At 42.6% G+C, this 22,863-nt stretch overlaps 1 long non-coding RNA gene across 1 annotated transcript in view; it reads left to right on the top strand.

Moving 5' to 3' along the window:
- Positions 1-22,215, top strand: part of LOC310660187 — a 39,033-nt gene extending 16,818 nt beyond the window's left edge. Inside the window, exon 3 of the long non-coding RNA XR_014503285.1 lies at positions 22,076-22,215. This is a non-coding gene — a long non-coding RNA (uncharacterized lncRNA). The remainder of the gene's footprint in view (positions 1-22,075) is intronic.
- Positions 22,216-22,863: the final 648 nt, after the last annotated feature.

The following is a 22,863-nucleotide window of genomic DNA, read 5'->3' as shown; positions in this document are numbered from 1 at the left end:
TTTTGGCAATTCCCCTTGAACTGGTTAGTTCATGATGGTAGATAGTCATGACAAGCTCACCATGAACCGTAAATTACTGAAATCTAGTGCTGTGGGTTAAACCACAGAGCCTAGGACTTGCTGATCAGAAGGTCGGCGGTTCGAATCCCCGCGACGGGTTGATCTCCCGTTGCTCGGTCCCTGCTCCTGCCAACCTAGCAGTTCGAAAGCATGTCAAAGTGCAAGTAGATAAATAGGTACCGCTCCAGCGGGAAGGTAAACAGCCTTTCCGTGTGCTGCTCTGGTTCGCCAGAAGCGGCTTAGTCATGTTAGCCACATGACTCGGAAGCTGTACGCCGGCTCCCTTGGCCAACAAAGCGAGATGAGCGCCGCAACCCCAGAGTCGGCCACGACTGGACCTAATGGTCAGGTGTCCCTGTACCTTAGAAATGCTTCAGTTGCCAAACTAGCCTAATAATACCAACACAATAAGAAGTGTTTGAATGGATGTCAGAAAGAAGTATGTCACACGCCCCTCTTGGAAACGGTAGTCCGTCAGGTTGACCAAGGCCAGAAATCCAGTTCCGTGGCTAGGCTGGATTCAAGATTGGAATAATCTATGCCAGGGCTGTCCAACTTCCAAGAGACTACCTGATCTATGCCACTCAAGACATAATGGAAACTACCATGTGCTGGGGCCCAAACCCATCCCACCACTATGCTGAGCTGGAAACATTGCTCCTGGCAAACTGGTGTGTGTGTGTGTGTGTGTCTGTGGCTTTCCCCTCTGCCTAGTAACAAGAAGGAAGAATACATGAAACCTTCGCTTTCCTTTCATTGTCCAGTTCAAGACATATATCATTCCATATAACTAAACAAAAGGTGACCAGGAAATTAGATTCAGATTTGTCAAAGTCATTACTACGTAAAATAAGAACAGCACATTACCTCACTGCATTTTGAGAACAATACAACATCTCCCCTCATCTTTCTACAACAGTATCTTATTCATACAAAATGATCCTTGTATTCAATCATAATAATTGGAAAATCCAAAAAAACCCTGAACAAACCTTCCTAAGTCTGCTCCTTGTCAGGAATCATAAAGCAGAGAGACATATCCTAGTTGTTTCCGACTTGCAGACAGAGTCAGATATTATTTTGGCAGGAGCTAACTGTTCTCATATATAAAATTTGGAATGCATGCAGGGAACAGGTAGATCAGATCTATGGGTGCTACAGGGCTTCAATCCTTCCCACACCTGAAGCACAGTAACCCGGGCCTTTTCCCTGGCTGCCACTGCATCACAAGCTATTTTGAACACTTGGAGGGCATTTCAAAAGCATTTCACAAAGCAGCACAGAGGAGAAAGAGATTGGGGAGGGGAAGTGCTCTGCAGGAATCAAAGCACAAGAGCTCTATTGCTCTGTCTATCCTGGTGCCTGAAATTACTTCCTGGATCACAGCCATTGTTTATACAGGTTTGCTCCTTTGTTCATCTTCTTCATCATCATCATCATCATCTCTTTCTCTCTCTCCCTCTGTGTGTGTGTGTGTCATGGCTCACCCAAAGCCATGAGAGGGGCCTGATCTGAGCTCCTCTGACATACTACTCTGGAGTTGGTGCAGCAAAACATTCAAGAAAACCCCCACTTTCTATCTTCTGCTCCGCCTGGCAGAGCTGATGGGGCTTTGAATGTAGTTGTAGTTCCCCAAGCTCTGATCACCCCCAAACAGGGTTAGGATTGTTTTACCCATGTGATATATTTTAAGAACCATCACAAGCACAACCAGGGATAGAAGTAAGCAACCATTTCTATCCTGTCCTGTGTTCATTGCAATCAGTACTGTTTCCGTTCCACTACAGTTCGGCTTCCACCAAAACCTTTGTCTCACTGTCTATCCTCTATGAACACAAGGAAAATAACTAATTATGTATTTGATTATGCAATTAACATACATTTCAATGGAAGGGAAATATCAACAACAATGCAGGAAAATAACCTGCATATGTAAAGTTTGAGTATTCTGCCCAGAGAAAAGCAATGAGAGCAAATACCACTGATATTCAGTTGAATGGTTTCCATTTCTGGCTGTTCCATTTCTGCTTGGATTCTTCAACAGCATCACAACATGCAAGGTTCATGCCAGATCTATTCCTTGATCCAGGCTAGGATTTTCAGAATGCCCTGGGCTTAAACTAGACTCACAGGTCAAGGAGGGGGGGTGCTGGAATGAAGAAAACTGGTCTGCTTGTGGTTAAACACAAGGAAGAAGCTATAAGACAAAATTCTACATGTACTGCACTGCATCTGAATCCAGAGTCTGACTTTTAAGAGTCCCAGGCTTCTGAATGCAATGCAAGGCATTTCACTTAAAACTTTGGTTCATATTATCTATGCATGTGCCTTCGGAAAGGAGATGATATGCTAGGATGAGTCACATCTATGAGTCACAATTGTGACATGTTGAACGTTTCCCTGATCACTACGCTGGACATCCTATTCTACTTGCATATAGTAACAGGTGCAAGCAAAGTTTGCATTTGGCAGAAAAGAACCTGAGCTGTGAAAGCAAATGGAAGAATGATGTCTGCTGGCTGCCCACCACTGACCCCTCCTGACTCTCAGTTAATGCAAAAGTAAGAAATAAAAGTTCACAGCTGTCAGAAAAGAGGGATTGTGCTTTAACAATTGAATTCTTTCCCTAAAATTGAATTCAGTGTTTGTGAAAGGTGGTAGATTGACAACCCTCGAGACTGAAATTCTTTCTCCAGAGGTGTAGTGCTAAGCTTTCACTGCACACTGTAGTCGTGATGTGCAGCAACCTCTAAAGTTGACAGGATAATTAAGTTTACGTACTAAATCACTCCTTAGTTTCCACTGTGACAGCCAAAATAAATTGCCAAGAACTATGTCAATTAATACAGGTTGTACTGGCAGTTCCCAGCTCATAGACACCTTTTTTTTTATTGGCCTAAGCTCCTTAGCTTTCCAAATAGTATACTATGTGTTTCTTCATTGCCCATAACTTAGATTTGTAGCTATCTAGTTAGGCTTCTGTCATTTTCCATGCAATGTTACCCATCTTTGACCTCTAAACTCTTGAAGACAAGGTCTAAACCATGTTGAGTCAATGTGGTGTCCTCCGGATTCTATAGACTACAACACCAATCATCTCCAGCTACTGGCAATGCTAGCTGGGGCTGATAGACGTTCTGAACACCCTCACACCTTTGGGGGTGGGTATCTGGATTGCACCCAATAGTCAGTCATGTGTGCCCTGATATCTGCACATAACTACCAGTGTGAAGGAAACCTGTGCACATTCATGTGTATATATATAGGGCTCTTCCATGCAAGGGGGGGGAACGCTAATTGGCCTAGGATTCCCCCTAATATAGAGAAGGCCTATATGTACTGACACCCAGAAGGCCCCTTCACACCGACACCAAATGTGTGCCTACAGAAGGTAGGGGTTTGGCTGGTATAAGTCTCAACATGCAGGGAGCATATCTAGCAGCCATGAACCTGTTCTCCTGCTCACATGTTTGTTTAAAGACCAGATGCCTGATAATGCTGTGGGATGTAGCATCTTACTCTGTCACAAGGTTGTGGGGAAATGCTCCTATGCTGACATTTGATTATTGCATGCTATCAAGGAGATGCGGGTCCCAATAAACTCTCCATGAAACAATTTGCTAAGCTTGTGGTCTGAAGCTGTGTAGCACAGACCTAGAGAAGATATGCAACATATGCACCAACAAGTGCTTTGCAAACAGGTATGATGGTTTGGGCTGATGAGGACAGGGTATACCCCAAAACATCTGAAGGGCATGAAGTTGGTGAAGGCTGTTCCAGGTATCAAGGCTCGTTAAGTGGATTTCAATGCAGGTTGAATGCAATGTGTTGATAACACTTTGACTATTCACATAACTTACATTTACCTATCTTCAGGTATCTGAAGAAGTGTGCATACACACAAAAGCTTATACCAGAACAAACTTAGTTGGTATGTAAGGTGCTACTGGACATTTAAAAAAAAAAAAAAAAAAAAATATTTATTTCGACTGCATTAGACCAACATGGCTACCTACCTGAATTTAAATTTACCTAGTGTATTATTTTGATTAAAGAAAAGTTTTCTAGGTTAGGAAAATGTTTTTCAGGAAAAAAATAAAAGAAAGGGGTGGAAGACTCCATGACACATTTTAGAAATGCACGTTTCTGCATTCGAACCTGTTAAGAACAATCTCAAACCTTCCACCCAAACGTAACTGGCCAGATGCAATTCACCAGCAGTTAATTTTTCAAGTGAGTCACACTAACATAAACAGATGGGTTTTTGCTCTTCCAAGAGCTAGTTGTAATAGCTTGTGGCTCTGGAACACAGAGGTCAATTTGTCTTTATATCCGAAGACGGGTCTCAGGATTTGTGTGGTTTCTGCACCAAATAAGACTTTCCAGAAAACCACTTTGATACTTCTCCTTTCAGGAAATGTGACAATGTGACCTCTCCCTTATTCCTTTTCAACAATGCTCTCAAAATTTCACTGACGTTTCTGTAGATATAATAAAAATCTAAGGATGTTGTCGTGCTGCAATTTAAGTTGCTGCTGAGAGGTGGAGCTACAAATTACAGCATGACAGCTCAACAGTCTCTCAGCGACAGTGAGCTGTGCGGTAGCAGTTGGTGAGGTAGTATGAGTGGAACTCTATTGCAGGCACAGGCAAACTAGGCCCTCCAGATGTTTTGGGACTACAACTCCCATTATCCTTAGCTAACAGGACCAGTGGTCAGGGATGATGGGAATTGTAGTCCCAAAACATCTGGAGGGCCGAGTTTGCCTATGCCTGCTCTATTACTTTCCTGGCATTCAAAATTGATCTGGAAATGAATAGATAGCCAATGCAGACTGGTCCCCAGTGTGTGCTCTGATTCCTTGGGTCTCACCAGCATCCAACCTGTTGCATTCTGTACCAGTTGATACTCCTGATCCACCTTCAAAGGAAGATGTGTGATGATTACAACAGCATGGGAGTAACCTGGGCCTGTATAATTGAGGCAGCATCCGGTTTCTCTAGCTGGGGCCACAGTGAACCAGCTACAAGCTGGTAAAAGGCACTCTGGCCAACGCACCGCCTGTGAATCTCAAGATATGTAGCATTTAGGGCGATACAGAAGCATAGGGTTGCATAGCATGTGACTCAGCAAGCTCGTGGGCTATATCTACTTAGTGGTAGGCCTGTGTGGAAGACAGAACAAACTCCTTTGAGAATCCGTTAATGCACATTATGTTACAACTTTCCTAGTTATATATGGTTTTGAAATTGGATGAGGCAGATTTAGATCACTGTCCCACAGACTGCGGCTACCATGCAATCTCAGGTTTGATCTCTCCCCTAGTTCTCATCAGTGATGATAACACTCTTTAGTTCACTATTGATATATATTGTGTCTAAGCGCATGGCTTTATAGAGCCTGGGAATAGCTTTCTTCAGTACAAGCAATATAAGAAAAGGACAAAGTAAAGAGGGTCATTGGCACTCAGGGGTGGGTTGCTGAAAATCACTTTAAATTGCCACATCAATTCAAATACGAGTTTAGTAATTTTCTTATTCCCAGCCTTTGGTAGGTGAGCGATTTGCTATGTCACCTGTTTATAAAGCTGGACTGAACAGATCATATTTGCTTTCACAAAAATTCATGGAAGTAAAATATATTCGCAAAATATGCTCCAGCCTTGAGAGAAGGAATAATGGGCTATACATAATAATAACTATACATAATGGGACTGTAATTTCATCAGATGATTCCAGGGACTGATGACATGCAAGGTATTGCAGCTCAGGTGGTATTTTCATGTTATCAGAATGAGACGATGGAATTACAGCCTCTTTAGAGCATATATTATAATTGTCTGTAATGATAAATGTTCTTAAAAGTGTTAAGGTTAAAAGGGTATTTTAATACAAGCCAGATAGCACAAAATCCCCCTGCGCAAGGCTTTCTGAACAATAGCTAAAATTGTCAGTAGAAAATCTTGGCTTGTCTTTTTCAAAAAATAATGATACTCCCCAGTGTTCCAACATCTAGGCTGTTCCATTCATAAGGGAAGACTTGTGTTGCAGTCTGCTGTGGCTGCCATTTCAAGGCAATCCAGCTTTTGCTCTTTCTTCTTTCCGACGTGCCTCACAGCCTGGAGATATTGTGTTACGGTTGCCAAGTAACTGCAATTTTGTCCCCACCCCACCCCCCATTTCTGAAACTAGAAGAAATGAGAGTGGCAATGATGGGGGTAAGGAAGAAAAAGGACCCCAGCTCTTGGGGATAAAATAATGGGAGGAGAGAGCAGCTCTTGAATATGGGAGAAGTGAACAAAGAGGATGCATTTATGCTACGGGCCTCCATTTCATCTCCCTAACTACCGTATTTTTTACTCTATAAGACTCACTTTCCCCCTCCTAAATAGTAAGGGGAAATGTGTGTGCGTCTTATGGAGCGAATGCAGGCTGTGCAGCTATCCCAGAAGCCAGAACAGCAAGAGGGATTGCTGCTTTCACTGCGCAGCGATCCCTCTTGCTGTTCTGGCTTCTGAGATTCAGAATATTTTGTGGTCTGGTGTGTCTTATAGAGCGAAAAATACGGTAATTATAGGAGCTGAAGTTCTGTGAAAGGGGCTAGGAATCACCAGCAAACACTTTTCAAGTACACTTGCCAAACTCCAGTTGTCCGAGCTGGGACGGGGTGGCGGCAGCCATCGGATAATGACAAACTGATATGGTGGTGACAATAATAGAGAGCCAGTGTGGTGTAGTGGTTAAGAGCGATAGACTCGTAATCTGGGGAACCAGGTTCACGTCCCCGCTCCTCCACATGCAGCTGCTGGGTGACCTTGGGCCAGTCACACTTCTCTGAAGTCTCTCAGCCCCACTCACCTCACAGAGTGTTTGTTGTGGGGGAGGAAGGGAAAGGAGAATGTTAGCCGCTTTGAGACTCCTTCGGGTAGTGATAAAGTGGGATATCAAATCCAAACTCTTCTTCTTCTAATATACGGTGAGAGGAAGGGTGACCCTATGCAACCCATTCAGTTCCTTATTTTCAGCCTGGTATCTCATTCATTATGATTCTTGCCAAGTAATACTATTATAATGTAGTTACTTGTTTCCCCCACACACACTGCCATGTCACCCCTGTTATAATGCAACTTAAAAGGTAAAGTAAAGGGACCCCTGACCATTAGGTCCAGTCGTGGCCGACTCTGGGGTTGCGATGCTCATCTCGCTTTATTGGCCGAGGGAGCCGGCATACAGCATGTGGCCAGCATGACTAAGCGGCTTCTGGCGAACCAGAGCAGCACACGGAAACGCCGTTTACCTTCCCGCTGGTAAAAGGTAAAGGTAAAGGGACCCCTGACCATTAGGTCCAGTCGTGACAGACTCTGGGGTTCCGCACTCATCTCGCTCTGTAGGCCGAGGGAGCCGGTGTTTGTCCGCAGACAGCTTCTGGGTCATGTGGCCAGCATGACTAAGCCGCTTCTGGCAAACCAGAGCAGCACACAGAAACGCCGTTTACCTTCCTGCCAGAGCGGTACCTATTTATCTGCTTGCACTTTGACATGCTTTCAAACTGCTAGGTTGGCAGGAGCTGGGACTGAGCAATGGGAGCTCACCCCGTCACGGGGATTCGAACCGCCGACCTTCTGATCGGCAAACCCTAGGCCCTGTGGTTTAGACCACAGCACCACCCTTATAGTACCAAGAATTGAAACTCACCTTTTTAATTCCAAGATTCTGTGCATTAGTGGATGAACACTGAAAGCTTTGGATATTCTGCTCCAAATTTCTCCTGCTTTTTCACTTTGGAGAGTGCCTGGAACCCCCTGCCTCCTCAAGAAAGAAGATTCCACCTAAACATTAGGAAGAACTTCCTGCCAGTAAGAGCTGTTTGACAGTGGAATTTGCTGCCAAGGAGTGTGGTGGAGTCTTCTTCTTTGGAGGTCTTTAAGCAGAGGCTTGACAACCATATGTCAGGAGTGCTCTGATGGTGTTTCCTGCTTGGCAGGGGGTTGGACTCGATGGCCCTTGTGGTCTCTTCCAACTCTATGATTCTATGATTCTATGATTCTATGATCCTCCAGCTTCACGTGTAGCAGCCAATCACAGTCGTATCACAGGTGACTTAAGTAAAGCAAAGCACTGTATCAAATTATATCCAGCTATTTTTGACGGAAAACTATTAATGTATTGTTTGTCATATTTTCCAGATTGCTTTCTTTTGCCAGTTAGACATGAGAATCAGAGCTCAAACTCTGGCTGGATCTAGACACGTCAAAGAAGTGATTCAGTTGTAAACTCATACAGGGAAATCTAGTAGGGAGACGGGACTCCACAGCGCCATATGGTGCCAGAGTGTTTTTTTGTTGTTGTTGTTTAGTCGTTTAGTCGCGTCCGACTCTTCGTGACCCCATGGACCAGAGCACGCCAGGCACTCCTGTCTTCTGCTGCCTCCCGCAGTTTGGTCAGACTCATGCTGGTAGCTTCGAGCACACTGTCCAACCATCTCGTCCTCCATCATCCCCTTCTTCTTATGCCCTCCATATTTCCCAACATCAGGGTCTTTTCCAGGGAGTCTTCTCTTCTCATGAGGTGGCCAAAGTATTGGAGCCTCAGCTTCAGGATCTGTCCTTCCAGTGAACACTCAGGGCTGATTTCCTTAAGAATGGAGAGGTTTGATCTTCTTGCAGTCCATGGGACTCTCAAGAGTCTCCTCCAGCACCATAATTCAAAACCATCAATTCTTCGGCCATCAGCCTTCTTTATGGTCCAGCTCTCAATCTAGCTGAGTCCTCTGTCTAAAATATTACCATAAATTTGCATCAGTGCAAAAGTAATAATAGAGCATGGGTTAAGAAATGCCTTTTCTTTAGGAATTCAGAGCCTGTTTTCATTGGAGGGGAAAACTTCATGAAAGACATTATTAGCATTGGGGATCTAGTCCAAATTGCTAATTAATTATACATATAATTGCATATCAAACATATGCCACATGCTCATCAATATAAATCTTTAATGAATTTCACCTTTTATGCAAGGCTTTGATGGCAAATATTGATTGAAATGCAAACTCAGACTTCAAAATACCTAGACTTTGAGCGATAATATGGAATGGATGGAATTTCTTACAGCTGTTTCAAAAGTTTTTTTAAAAAACATATACACAATTCTTTTGTACATTTTAGGAAGAACTAAATGTACTTGGCAGGATTCTACTTCTCTTTGTCTACCTGTTTTCATTTATAATATTGTTATCTTCAGTAGTTCTTTTTATGTTTAATTGGTATGGAGCTATTCTGGATGGATATAATGACAAGTTTCTGTTCGTACAATCTTTTATGCTTTCAGAAAAGAGGAATGATCTCCTTTCTTTTTAACAGAATGAAGAGCTAAGTTATTAATTTATCTGAACCCAGCTGGGCATCTGAGAATCCAGATGGATAGCATCTTGTTCACTGCAATTGTTTAGCGAGACACATGAGGCATTAATGACAAAAACTCAGGGATCAAGAATAGACCTAGGGAACAACACTTAAACTGCCATAGAAGTCAATGGTTTATGGAGATCCCAAATGTTTCTGAAATAATTATGCCTTAATGAACATGCCATTCATTATGAGGTCTCAGGTATTACCTACCTGCTAATCTACCTATTTTTTCTATTTTCTGTCTTCATCCTAATTTTTATAGTTTGCAACAGAAGGGGGGGGGGACCAGGAAAGTTTTCCAACATCCCCCAAAGTCAAAAAGTTTGGGGAAGTGGGGAAGGAGGCCACAAAACAAGTTTTAGTACTCAATTGTTCGAAAGGAGGGTGGAGAGCAACATATAATGTAATATCACACCTTTACTGAGAAATCTGAACCAAAATTTAGCCTGCATATTATGAATATGGCATGATTATTCACTGAAGTTCCAAACAGTGGCTTGACCAGACCCTCACCTAGTTTGTGACAAAGTTTCTATATATTAATCTCTCTGCAAAAAGTATAAAAGATTACTATACGTGGTTGCAATGTAAAATCATTTTAAAAGGCATGGGGAAAGACATATAAAGATTTGAAGGGAATGTGGAAAATAATTGTTCTTAAAAAAATTGAAGTTGTGATATTGAGATGTACAGGACTTGATGGATTTATTGAATGAAAGACTTTATTCCTGTGCATAAGAGTGGGCGCCAGGTCAAGACCAGCCAGCTCCGACAGAAGGAAGAAGCCTTCGCCAAAGAAGATAAAGAAGATTGGCAAAATAAACTATTGAACTATGCAGGACAAATCAGTTAATTTGAAACCCAAGAAAGAAAGAGGACTTGGATTTTTTTTTAAAAGGGGGCAAATGTTTAATGCATATCTTTTAAGCTTTGTGTATAGATTATTACATTAGTATAGCTTTTAAAAGTCACTTGTAATAAGATGAAGAAGGTTTAAAATTGGATTATTAAGAATATAAGGCTTTAAGGAGGTGCATGAACGAGTATTAAACAATGGAACTAACAGGGGAAGTGGAGGGAAGGCAAGCAAAAATTATGTTGTTGTGTGTTTTTTTTAAAAAAATGTTTATTTCTTTATTTTATGCATTGTTGTTGTTATTTTCACTTCTTCTTTTTTGTCGTTATTTTTGGAAAATTAATAAAAGGTTACCAGATAGATAGATAGATAGATAGATAGATAGATAGATAGATAGATAGATAGATATAGATAGATGATAGACAGATAGATAAAGCCCTCTCAAATATTATGCTTCACCAGATTATGCAGTTCTTATCTTTCTATCCTGCCCTTCTTTTGAGGAGCTCAGCATTTTGCTCTGGGAGGTAGTGAATCGCCCAAGGCCACCCACTGAGCTTCAGAGCTGAGTGTAGGGATTTGAGCAGTTAGAAAGTGAACTAAGTAAAATATAAGAAAGCAGATCAGCAAACAGATAATTATATAAGTGCGTCTGACAGGTTTCTGTTTGCTGTGATGGCTCTTCCTGAAATCGCTTCTTTAGAACTTAAGGTAAAGAGGTAAAAGCAAACATACATTATCTCAACCTGGAAATGCCTCCTGCTCTTTCATCACACTAAGCAAAATAGAAACATTGATCTGAACAACCACATTTATTTCAAGGCATAACTAAAAAGCATGAGCAAATTCCAGGAGGATTAATGTGGGTGCCTATCCAAACCTCTTGATTAAGCGATATGTTTTAGCAGTCTCCAGTTATTTTAAAATAATGACAGTCTTTCATGGATTTAGAACTATCTCAGGCTCAAGAATCTCATGGAATATCAGAGAAGCATTAAAAAGTTAGGTAGATGTTCATTCATTCTCATATATTTATGCATTTGCATGTTTAGAACATAGTATTTTTTAATCTGTACTGTCTTCTCCATGTCCTTGATAAGTTACCAAGTAAAAAAACCCGAAAAAATATATTCAAGTGAAGATTCACAGGAGAGAAAAGAGCCTGGTTTAAAACTGTTGCAAAATACTTATACTATCTATGAAAGATAGATCCAGTTTAGATTCATCTGGCATCATTAACCATGGAAAAATTCCATTATTGTAACAAAAGAGAGGCAGAGCTGTTTTAACTAGCATAATTAGACATTAAAAATGTTGCCATCCCAAAGATTCCACTACTGGAAAGGAAAGAGATGTTCGCAGACATCATTAGCAGACATCATTAAAATCTGGCACTGCAATACCCTCAAATGTACATCATGAGATGGGAAACAATCAGAGTTCAATTGGCTCGTCAGCCATTAAGGCACCATTACCATAATGAGCCATGGAGAAAGAAAGTGTTAAAGTTCAAGTAGCTACCTTGTAGAACCACAATATATAAATCTCTATCGTTGGACATTTCTGTCGCTACGTTTGAAGTACTACAGCGCCAGAGGAAGATAATTACCATCTCTTACTACTAGGTGAACATAATATTCCTACATGCTTTCTCCGGGGTGGGGAAGAGACATGTATAATTTCTGCGTATGATTCAGGCCAACTCACCTTCTGGCAAGTTCTTCTTTGCGTGTGTAGGTCCCCAGTCCACCCCTCAAATAACTTCACACATAACACGTAATTTAGTTTTGGTTTTTGGGCACTATTTTGGCCACAACTTTATTAAAATACAAAATCAGTGAGTGGTTGTTTAGACATTGGTTATGACTATCTGTCCCCCCGCCTGGGACAGAACTGACATCCCGAGGTCCGATCGGTAGCCAGTAGAAGGGAAAGTCAAACTTGGGGGTCATCTGAGCTAAGCGTCGGACCCACGCCGCTCTCCCCAGCTGCTCCCCGAAAGCTTGCCGGCCGGGTCCTATGACAAGGATTCCCATGACAGGGATTGGGCGGCCCTGGTCCCATGACAGGGGTTGGACGAAATCATGGCAAGCCCCAGGATTCCTTTAACGGAATTCCCTTCAGCGCAATAGGAGGGACAGGCACAGCCTGTTCAGACCCCTCCACCACCAGCATATTATAACCAATGCCTAACCACAACCTTACAAGTTGTGACGAATTGCTGAGTAGTAGGCAAAAACCAAATGGCACAGCCAATCACCAAATGGCAAAATTCCTACTAGGCCCCTGCGCCAAGGCAGACGACCCCATGACAGGCAAAGCAAGGTCAACCGGAAAAGAGGGCGGGTGGGCGGGTGATCCGATGCACTCTGCAAAGAGAAAGAGAAACCAGAGTGCACCAATATTTAAAGACTATGGTCCCACCCACCCAATTTGCAACATACAATTTGCCCCAGCAACCCGGTTATCCAATCACAGATGCCAGGCAATAACTATTAACCAGCCTGGCATCAAGAGGCCTGGCCCGGTGGCCCACACCGCAACACGTGCTCTCATTTATTGGAGAACACGCTTGGGCTTTTGTTTTCGGAATACTACACATTCCCAAATTTCCATTACACAATAACTGGATATATCTGCTCATCTGGGACTCAGGGGGAGGCATCATTTGCCGCACGGCATAGCCACAATTGGTCCAGGGAGGCCACCATATTTTGGTGCAGCTGTGGGAGGGAATGGCCACAAGAAGCCACCCACCTTAGGCCATTCAGGACCTTCCAGGTGTGGGGCAGGCATCTCCCGACAGGCCTATCAAGGGCAGGGAGGCTGTACCCAGCCCAGCCCTGGTCTATTTAAAGGGTGACCAGGCTGTCCTCATTGCTGACCATAACTGGTTATAATCTGGGCCACCAGCTGGTGGTGTTGGGGAGATGAATGTGAAATCTTCTGAAGATTTATCCCAAAATGCTTTTATCTTGTGAACTGCCCTGAGATCTTTGATGAAGGGTGGCATATAATAATAATAATAATAATAATAATAATAATAATAATAATAATAATTTATTTGTACCCATCTGGCTGGGTTTCCCCAGCCACTCTGGGCGGCTTCCACAGAGACCAAAAATACACTAAAATGTCACACATTAAAAACTTCCCTGAACAGGGCTGCCTTAAGATGTCTTCTGAATATCAGGTAGTTGTTTATCGCTTTGACATCTCATGCTGCGAGGGCGTTCCACAGGGCCTATTATTATTATTATTATTATTATTATTATTATTATTATTATTCACCTTTAGTTCATCTGGACCTTATGGGAATAACTTTCAGATCCAGTTCAGAGATCCTTGAACTAGCTAAGTGAACTTCATTCACCTGAACTAGTTCATTCCAAACACCGCTCACAGGTACTGGTAGATTCAGAACAGAGCAAAACGTTTCTTTGAACAGAATAAAATAAGCCATATTTTATAGTTAATAAATGTACTGTGTTGTACTGTTTCATTTATTCCACGGCATCAATAATTGGAAATAAACCCAGGAATGTTCCGCGAACCATAGGTTAAATGCCTACAGCAGCTCATTTTCAAAGTTAACATTTTCTTTCTGGGATTTGTGCCTTAATGGCTATCCTGGACCATTGGTGCTTCTGTTTCCCATCAGTGCACATGTATAATTTCCATTACTGTTAAAAGAATTTAGCATACCTTTAAATTATCAGGTAACATCTTTCAAAAATGCTTTTCTCAGCACTTTGTCACTCTTTGCTGCTTATCCGCTTACCATCTCTGACAGCACTAAAAATGATGTAAGGCAGAATGGAAAGAAAAATATTGGATTATCAGAAAGGAATTAATTACTGTGATGAAGACCAGAGCGTTTAAAATGGAAACCTGAGTGATTTTATTGTGCCCATGTACAGATTAATTCTCAGAGCTCTATATAATTCACAGTACAATTCACTCTGTGATGCATGGGGTACATTTACAGTGGTACCTCGAGTTACAAACACTTCGGGTTACAAACTTCGCTAACCCAGAAGTAGTACCTCAGGTTGCGAACTTTGCCCCAGGATGAGAACGGAAATCACGTGCCAGCGGCATGGCGGCAGTGGAAGGCCCCATTAGCGAAAGCGTGCCTCAGGTTAAGAACGGTTTCAGGTTAAGAATGAACCTCCGGAATGATTTAGGTTCATAACCAGAGGTACCACTGTATAGAACTTGCTTCAGTTTATGAGTTTAGCACAGCACTTTCTGTTGACTTGTTGTCTCTGCTTCCCATTGCCACAGAACCTTAAGAACAAAAGAATAGTCCTGCTAGTTCAGACCAGTAACCCATCTTGTCCAGCGTCCTGTTCTCAGAGTGCCCAGCTAGATCCCAATGAGAAGCCTGCAAGTGGGACTTGAGAGCAAAAGCACTCTTCCCTCCTCCTATGGTTACCAGTAATACGTAAAGTGGTGCCTCGGGTTAAGAACTTAATTCGTTCTGGGGGTCCGTTTTTAACATGAAACTGTTCTTAACCTGAAGCACCACTTTAGCTAATGGGGCCTCCTGCTGCTGTCGTGCCGCCGGAGCACAATTTCTGTTCTCATCCTGAAGCAAAGTTCTTAACCCAAGGTATTATTTCTGGGTTAGCTGAGTCTGTAACCTGAAGCATCTGTAACCTGAAGCGTATGTAACCCAAGGTACCACTGTATTCAGAAGTGGGAGAAGAACACAGCCATTGGACGTAGTAGCCACTGGTGAATTTATTCTCCATGAATTTGTCTTAAATCTATTCAAGTTGGTGGCCATCATTCTGAGAGCAAATTCCAGTTTAACTGTGCACTTTGTGAAGTACTTTCTGTCAGCATCGCCCTTGAGCCATTGTCACCAACTGGACTCATCCACTTCAGCCCCGACTGGGCTAGGCGAGCTGGATAGCACTTCCAGAGACCACCTTCCTCACAGGAACAGGTCCAAGTGCCGTGGACTCACAACTCAGAGCTGTGAGCACCGCAAATCACTCCAACAAGAAGACAGTCGTTGTACAGCAGAGTACAGCAGAGCATAAATCACTCGGACGACAGTGCTGAAGAATATCTTCTTTTATTCACTAACAGCTACTGTACTATACAAACTATATACAAATGGAGATGCTGGACTGCACTGAGTCTTACAGCTGCTTTCTGCAGCGACCTTATCTACACAGAGATAACACTCAGTCTTTTTCTCTCCCTGACTGACTCACTCACTGACTCTCTCACTGACCGACTCACTCACTGACCAACTCTCTCTCTCTCTGATGTGGTGCTGGAGCAGAATAAGTAGATATAAGAACACGCCTCCTCCTCTCTGCAGAATCAGCAGACTGCTCAGGAGATTCTTGGGTATGGGAGGGGTGAAATCTCCTCACTTTCTTTTATCTCTCCTGAATTTTCCAGCCTTGAGCTTCATTGGATGTCCACTAATTCTATGACAGGCTATAAAAATAACTCCACGCCGTGCGTAATTTTGATACACGTCTTCCATGTTGCCTATTACGCACAAAACCCACTTCATGGAAAAGATTCTCCATGACCTTGATCATTTTCCTTAATCTTTTCTGCATTTTTCTGATTCCCCCCCCCAAAAAAAACTCCACAATATTGCTTTTCAGGTGAGACAACCAAAACTGTACACAGTATTCCAAATAGGGTTGCACACTATATTTTTGTAGTAGCATTATGGATGTTGCCAGTTTTGTTTCCAATTCCTTTTCCAACGATCCCTAGCATGGAATCTGCTTGTTCACAACTGCCACACGCTGGGTTGAAAGCTTCATCAAGCTTTCTGCTGTGACCCCAGTGTCTCGCTCCTGGCCAAGACATGGCCAGTTCAGATCCCATATCATGAAATCAATATTCTTATGCCCCTGCGTGCATCATTTTACACTTGTTTACACTGAATTGTCCTGTAAATTTTGGTAGAGCATCTGCTTTGGTTACAGAAGCTTCCAGATTCAATCCCTGGCATCTCCTGGTAGGACTGGGAATGTCCCTTGTTTAAAACCCTGGGCAACTGCTGCCTGTCAGTGTAGACGACACTGGTCTAGATGGACCGAGGCTCAGACTCCGTACAAGACAACTTCATATGTTGCCAATTGTTGTGGAAATCAGACCATGAGATAATCATTTAAATGAAAGCCAGTAGCTTCCCTTTATTTCCAGTGTGTGTACTGCCTCTACGACCACGAAAGACAGCACTTGCTACCTCATACTCTGAGATCTTGTTCTCTGGAGGCCTTAGGTATCACAACACTCTACGGAACATGTGCCAAATATCTAAAGGATCTACTACTCCCCTCCCATCGAAGAGCTTTCACTTCTGCAGTGACCAAAGGCAGATTCACACAAACTCCATACAGTGGCGTAGCGTGGGGGGTGCAGGAGGGGGCGGCCGCATGAGGCGCAACATCTGGGGGTTAGGTTTAGGGGGTGCAAATCCACGGGTTAGGGGGCACAAATCCACGGGTTAGGGGGCGCAAATTACTTGCCTTGCCCCAGGTGCTGACAACCCATGCTACGCCACTGACTCCATATCAATCCGGTTTGTGTGCCTGTGACCAAGGAATACCTGATTCAATGGACCACATTCTCTTAGATGGATTGCTCTTTACACAGCAGACCTGACCAACTGATGCTGAGCAAAATTTGGACCTCCGGCTTATAACTCCAAGAAGAAGCCAAACGAGGTTTCTCCTGGCAGATCGGGACAAAGATATGACTGCTCCAGTAGCTTCCTTTTTAGCCACAATTTTACCCAAAAGGGTTCCTAACAAACTATCCCTTCAGGGAAGAGACAGGGCAAAGCAGAATATATAAGTGCACATGATCACAGTTTGACCTTATGACCTTCAACAGCTTCACCCTTGTCCTTTTAATTATCCCAGGGCTTTTAAATGTTTTATACTTTGATGCCAATGAAGGTACATGATCTGTGTGGGAGGCAAGTTTGCAACCCGCAGTGCCGTGTCTGCACATGCGCAGGTCACGATTCGGCGCTTCTGCGCATGCATGAGTGCCAAAACATGGAAGTAACCGTTCCGGAACTTCCTGGTTTGGCGCAGTGTGCAACCCGAAAACGCGTAACCTGAAGCGTCTGTAACCCAAGGTACCACTGTATTTGATATTTGATTTACTGGGAGACAAACCCTGAACACTTTAATGCTAAGGAGTTCTCTGAACATGGTACAAAATATTTATACAGTACTTCCTCAAATATAGTGGGAAATTGCAAAAGTTTACATAATGAATTTGGCCTTTTACTGAAATAATTGTTTGTCCTTTTAAATCAGCTTGTTTAGCGTCATACCACAGTTTGTGGTTACACATGTTAGAACATTTTTGTACAGCTTGGTTCTTGTGGTTTGAGCAGAGTATGAATCAGGCAAATGCCACCCTCACCCCCGTCCTTTGTCACACACTCAGTTCAGTGGTTGACGAGAGCAAAGTTTGTTTGTCAGTTATCCAGAAATCTCAGCCGTATTGATTTGTAAATCACTATATACTTGATCCATTCACTAGATTCGTTTGTCATCGGCCATTGTAGCATTGTTATTTAACTGCAGCCTCACACACAGCCAATCCAGTGACGTTTTGTTGTTCTTTAGAAAGGGCATAAGACCATACCTGTGCGTGCACAAGAAATGCTCAGCAGTGGAAAAATGAGAAAGGAAACAATTTTTATAATGCGTTGGATCCATGGAAGCAGGAGCAGGACTCTGCTCACCCAATGAGGCATTCCTGGCTTCTTCTCCCTACAGGAACCCTACGTACGACCAGTCAAAAGCGACAACAGAGGATTGAAGGAACTTGCAGAATGGCATGGGATGGGCTACAGCGGGTTGCAGGAGGATAGGGAATCGTCATAATTCAGAGGAGCTGCTTTGTTCAAGTGACAACACTTTCTGCTGCTGCAAGACTCCCTTTCAGCTCAGCCAATACCTTTTCTTCCCATTTTAAATCATTGCTTGAGCTCACCCATAGATTCTGGACTGATTTGCAGCCGTTTCCATAGCGCAGATTAGGCAGCCTAGTTAGAAAAAGCTTTAGCATGTTACTGTGATCATTTTTTGCCTCAAAGGGCTGACCTTTGGCAGTTCCCATTTTTTAACAAAATCACTACTATTCAGACAAAGTGCAGGAGGGTTAAGTTTGGGAACAGTTGGTAGGAGCATGGCAGGGTTTTTTAAAATTTAAATATTTAATAATCATTAAGATTTTATTAGACTAAGGAAAACTTAAATCAAAAGTGTACTATTCCTTCAGATAAAACTTATGTTTTATCTTAACATAATTCATTTTAAGCTAGGGTTCTTTAGGGCACAGAGTACCTGTTCATTAAATGTTATTTTATCATTAATCAGTCATGGACCTTGTTATATTGAAATGTTCCCAGTGTAGTCTGATGCTACTGCAGACCCTCAGATATTTACAATTAATTTTTAAAATAGAATTTAATGTATGTTTGTTATTGACATCTTTATATATCATGACCAGGAAATCACTGAGCGGCACAGAATAGGGAACTAGGAAATGGAGTAAGATGGCATGAAACCAAGAACTGTATTATAAAAGTGACCACAAATGTTGCTTAGATCAGTCTTTGCCTATCAGGCCTAGTCCCTAAAGTTACATTAAACTACAACTCCCATCAGCTCCTGTCAGTACAGTTGATGGGAGTTTGCAGCCCTAAACATCTGTAAGGTACCAGGTTGACAGAGGCTGGTTTAATTTATCACTGCAACAATGCAGGCAACCAGTAACCTCTTCAAGGTAAGAGATGTGCAGAAAAGATCACTCTCATGGTTCAGTGGGCTGTGGAAACTTTCACTATGTTTCAGAAGCTGCTGGCACCACACTGATGTAAGCCACCATTTTTCTGCTCCTAGAGAAACAACAATGAAAGTGTATTGGTGCTGATGAGTGAAATTCAGAGCAAAATAATAAGCATAGTTACAGTCACCTAATCAAGTAGCACAAGGGATGCGGGTGGCACTGTGGGTTAAACCACAGAGCCTAGGTCTTGCCGATCAGAAGGTTGGTGGTTCGAATCCCTGTGACAGGGTGAGCTCCCATTGCTCGGTCCCAGCTCCTGCCAACCTAGCAGTTCGAAAGCACATCAAAGTGCAAGTCGATAAATAGGTACCGCTCCTGTGGGAAGGTAAACTGTGTTTCCGTGCGCTGCTCTGGTTCTCCAGAAGCGGCTTAGTCATGCTGGCCACATGACACAGAAGCGGTACGCTGGCTCCCTCGGCCAATGAAGTGAGATGAGCGCCGCAACCCCAGAGTCGGTCACGACTGGACCTAATGGTCAGATGTCCCTTTACCTTTTAATCAAGTAGCACAATCTTCTGGCCTCCCGAAGCAGAGGCATCCCCAGGTTTGAGAAGGCCTTGGGCATATTGCTCTCTGGTGGGGACCCTCCAACAGCAGTGTTTACCCCTCCTATACCCAGTGGGCTTGCTGACAGTGGCTCTCCATTGACTGTTGCTGAGGGGCCACCACTATAATTTTGCATAATGCCCTGGAGTGATATTGGAAGCAATATAGAAAATCAAAATGGCAGTTGTAGACATGGGCAGACAATAATAATAATAATAATAATAATAATAATAATAATAATAATAATAATAATTTATACCCCACCCATCTGGCTGGGTTTCCCCAGCCACTCTGGGCAGCTCCCAACAGAATATTAATATTAATACATCAAACATTAAAACTTCCTGATACAGGTCTGCCTTCAGATGTCTTCTAAAAGTCAGATAGTTGTTTATTTCCTTGACATCTGATGGAAAGGCATTCCACAGGTTGGGCGCCACTATTGAGAAGGCCTTCTGCCTGGCTCCCTGTAACCTGACTTTTTGCAGTGAAGGAACTGCCAGAAGGCCTTCGGAGCTGGACCTCAGTGTCTGGGCTGAATGATGGGGGTGGAGATGTTTCTTCAGGTGGTGACACAAACATGCTACCCAGTGACACCAGGCCCAAGTAGACAGCAGGTGTGTTTGTGTAAGGCCATGTGTTACACTTCGCATCTGTATTGCGAAATCATATTTGAAGTGGTTTTGCCTTTGGGCACCTTGTCCCAAGGCAGCATCATGTTTCTCCTCTATGACTTGTGGGGTTTCTTGGTCTACAAATTTATCATTAATTCCTACTTCTATAGGTTTGGGTACACTGGCATTAGCACAGCTGTACCTTCAGCACGATTGCTTCACCAAAAGCAAGCTAGCAGAGACATGTGAATCACACACCCCCTTTTCGATTAGATTCCTGTACAAAAGAAAGGACATAAATGTACACACCCATCACCTGATGGAGTAATTTGGCCCAATCCGGAAATAATGCACTGCAGCAGGTATTAATGTATAGACAGGATCATTTCCTTCTGTCCTGTGTCATGACTGAAGTGATGAGGGATGCTGTCAAAGGATCACTAAGAGCAGTGGTGGCCAAACTTGGCCCTCCAGCTGTTTTTGGACTACAATTCCCATCATCCCCGGCCATCATCCTGTTAGCTAGGATGATGGGAGAAGTAGTCCAAAAACAGCTGGAGGGCCAAGTTTGGCCACCATTGACTAAGAGAAACCAAGCTAAAATGCAAAGGACACCACTACCACTAAGTAGAACTGGCAAAAAGGCAAAGCTGATCAGTGGATGATCTAATTATCCAATTGATTACGGAAGGAAACGAGGAAGGAAGCAGCAAGTTGATCTGCCCTGATTAAATGCCTGCCTCTTTCTCCCCCAGATATGTTTACAATGCTTTCTTTATGACTTTGATCTTTCCTCCGGAATGTATCTAGGTAAAAATCATAATAGGATTTGGGAGCGTATAGAAGAACTTTTAAGACATAAGATTTGCAGAGCTTCCCAATCTTTAAGGCTTAATGAATCAGGTGAACTGAAATTGTCCCATCTGTCCTGGTGACAGTATCTAATACAGGTTTGAAGCAGTGCTGAGAAATGCACTTTAAGCAATGCTTTCACATTTGCAGATAGTCTGTTACATTGAAACAAGCAAACCTAAGACTGCAACACTCAAATCTTTTCCTCTGAAGTTGTCCCATTAACTTCAATGGATCCATCTTGGAGGAAGTGGCTTGTGGCCTGCATCTCCTGCTATCAGTTTCTTACTTCTCTGCTGGAAACTGCTCAGATATACACCTAGGATAAATATTCTGAAGTTAAAATGCTGACCTAGCATCTTATCAACCTGCTGTGTGTGTTGAACTAGGAATGCTTAACTGGCACTTCAGTCCAAGGGGAATAAAATCTGTGGCTTTATTATTTTGAAATCTATAACCAAGAAGGATTTTAGAAGAGGTCTAATTTTTAAGGGGAGAATGAAAAACTAAAGCAAACGAGAAAGGGATTTCTCTGTGCTATGAATTTAATGCAAAAACACTATGGCATAAAAGTTGGATAACTGGAAATGCCAGCTTCCCCAAACAACAGTGAAATAATGTTGTGGTATAATGATTAGAATTCAACATGTCAACTCATCAAGGATTCCAATGTGGAGGCATCCCTATACTTTGTGTGGCAGATAGGTGTCCTATGTGTGTACACTGTCGCTACACCATTTCCCTCCACAGTGAACACACAGATGTGTGCACAGAACTATGAACCTGTCTAATGTGTTTGGGAGTTGTGACTTAGATAGAATAGCCAGATGAATGTAGAACCTTCAGTGCTGTCCTCCTGAGTATATGTTTGCTGACACTTTACACAGATGCTGTACTACCAGTTTGCATACTCCTCAATTCAACTATGCCACCATTTTTGGAGCTCTAGAGAGTCTGTGAAGAAGAGTATCCCAAGAGCCTCTCTCTGTTGGAGAGTTCATATATTCTTCCAGAGCATTTGACCAGAAAATAGAGATTAGAGAAGTTGTTCCTGCTGGTTCGTCTTGCTGGGTATTGTGTTATTTGTTCTATCGTTCCTTAAGACTCTTCATTTAGAATGGCTTTATTGTCCCCTACGTAATTGCATTATATCACAATTTGAATTCTGTGGAATTACAGTGGCTACAAAAGGCAGGAAAAAATAATTACATGATCTGTCAAGACACTCAGCAATTTTCAACTGTTCCGTAGTGGAAAACATTTGGGAACCAATGGGTTAGTTATTATGCGAATGTGCAAAAGGGGTGACTGCTCTTCATAGGTTGCTAAAATTGTGTAGACCTTTTAGACCATAGCTCAGAGAAAGGAGAGATTTCTGTCTGCAGCCCAGGCCAATCAGAGTAGACAATACTGAGTTAGCTGGACCAATGGTCCAATTCAGTAAAAGGCTGCTTCCTATGTTCCTATTTCATATAAGTCATTTTAAATGTGTGTTTGACTTGATTTGATTTCTATGGCACTTTTCATTCAAATGAATCCCAATCCGGCTTACAAACAATAAAGAACAATAACATGATAGAACTTAACAGAACATCACAAACACAGCATAAATTATAGAGAATAATTAACAAATCATCAGTAAAACAACTGTAATATATAAAACACTGTTAAGGAA

The sequence above is a fragment of the Podarcis tiliguerta genome (assembly GCF_965153285.1).
Source record: "Podarcis tiliguerta genome assembly, chromosome: 11".
Lineage (NCBI taxonomy): Eukaryota > Metazoa > Chordata > Lepidosauria > Squamata > Lacertidae > Podarcis > Podarcis tiliguerta.
The sequence above is the reverse complement of the archived record's forward strand: the minus strand, read 5'-3'. Positions and strand labels throughout refer to the sequence as shown.